This window comes from Rousettus aegyptiacus, unplaced genomic scaffold, assembly GCF_014176215.1.
Source record: "Rousettus aegyptiacus isolate mRouAeg1 unplaced genomic scaffold, mRouAeg1.p scaffold_m13_p_4, whole genome shotgun sequence".
NCBI classification, from domain to species: Eukaryota; Metazoa; Chordata; class Mammalia; order Chiroptera; family Pteropodidae; genus Rousettus; species Rousettus aegyptiacus.
Genome location: NW_023416307.1, coordinates 95,419,807 through 95,422,017, shown reverse-complemented (window position 1 = coordinate 95,422,017; position 2,211 = coordinate 95,419,807).

The window sequence follows — 2,211 nt, the reverse complement described above, 5'->3', positions numbered from 1 at the left end:
TATATAGAAAGCTAACTTCTTCACTAGACTCTCCCTTTTAATTGTTTTGTTTTTAGTAATTAACATCAAGTACAGATGCTAGACCAAATGAATTGATTATTAATTATAATGTATGAAATTATAGGAGCTTAAAACAAGTTGCACTGAGATGTGCTTCTGTGGTATGTGGATTATTTTGAGCTGAAGACAATTGAGATTCTGTGGGTACAAGAGAAACTTTTACCATTACTTTAACGAATTTAAATTAGGCATCTTGCTCATAATAAGAGATATTACCAGAAATAACTTTTTATGATCTATGTGTACATAAGGCAGGGCAAACATCTAATTACTGAACATCTATTCTTCTGATTTTCCTGCAAATTACTTTCCTCTCCTCTACATTTATTAGGTCGGGATGTCATATATGCCTCATATTACCTTTCTTTTATTGAACCTCTCATGTATGTGGGATTCTTGTACATACATATGTAATTAAATTTGGTTATTTTCTCTTGTTAAACTGTCTCATGTTGATTTATTAGACCAGCTGAAAGAATCCTGAAATATAGAGGATAAGTTTTTCCTCTTCAGAAATGTGAACATCGGTATGTTTTATTTTCAAACACGAAAATAATTTATAAAAAAAAAATGTTAAGATCAGGATAAATCCAATAATGACTTTTATTTGCATATGATTTATTTAGTTTCACTAGTCAGTCAACCAGTGAAATAACCAGTTTAAGTAATAAACCAAGTTTCACACTTGAGTTAAACTCACATGAACAATGAAAATCAATACTATTAGTTATATTGTAATTATTTTCCCCCAAATCTATTATAATATTCTTAAGCCATATATTTTCTCTTTTTTCTTGTTTAGCATAGGTGATCCACACAGAAAAATTGCCTTCTTCTTGGTCTATTAATCTTCACGTCTTTGTATAACCAGAGCAAATTTATTTTGTTATTTATAAGGTTTTCATCAGAATAAACTTGACTGAGGGAATGGTTTTCTTGAGGTATGATGTCACATGTGATTAGGTACTGAGGACAGCACTCTAAAGGGGAAAAATACTTTTGAATATTTGAAAGTTGAACTTAGTAAATAACACTTAAAGGTGATCAGCTCTTTTTATAATATTGTTCTTTTGTTCTCAAAGAAAGCTATCCAACAACTTTAGTGACCTACATGATACCTCTTCTAAAATGCATGCGAACAATTTTTTTCATTGATTGTGGGTTGGTCAAAACAACATTCCTATAAGGATTTAGAGAACATTTCAGCCTTGTATCTATTGCCCAATAATATTCTTCATGTTCTATGCTCAGTTGTAACGGATAAATTAACTTTTCTAGAATCAAAGATTAATTAGCTTGAGAAAAATAACTAACTCAATGGGACACTTTCTTTATAGTATAGTATTATAATTATTTATTTAAGGTTAGAATTTTACTTTTAAGCTCTGGAATCTCACCTAAATTTTTTTAAAAAATAAGTCAGCTCATGACAAATTCAAACTTGTTTTGTAACACTTTAGTTCAACACATTCAACATGAATTGTGAAGTTGATAAAGGTGATATTAATATTTATATAATTATTTTCAATATTTTTCTAGAGACAGGATTACATCCATTGTGTTTTTACCTACTAAAGTATACATATTCATATGCATAAATGTGTAATCCTTCCCAGTCACATCCCCTTCCTCCACAGAAGTAATTTCCTGATATTTTGCTTCAGTCCTTTGCTTTTCCTGCTTTTTAAAATACAAATAAATATTTCGTTAAATATTATATTGCTTTTATTTGTTTGAAAATTTGTACTAATGTTAGATAAGTGATAAACAAGATGTGCCCATATTCTGGGCATATGTTAGTAATCCTTTTCTTTCATTTATTTTCCATATAATCTTTGTTGGGTTTCTCAGGCCAGCATTTGTTCTTCCTGTGCTAATAAGTAAAATTCAAACATCTGTCCTTGAAAAATTGCAGGTTCTGCTAACAGCTCACTAAAAAAGGCATCACAATATAGAGAGAAAACATCTCTTTTCCTTTAGCTACAAGAAAAGTAAATCATATTTAGCATCATAAACCTGTTTTTATAATGCTTATTACAAAGTATTTTCCAAACTAAGACCTGTAAAAATAATTCATAATTTTAAAGACTTTCTAACTGATTTTATTAAATAATTATTTAAATAATAATAATAATTATTATTATTATTAAA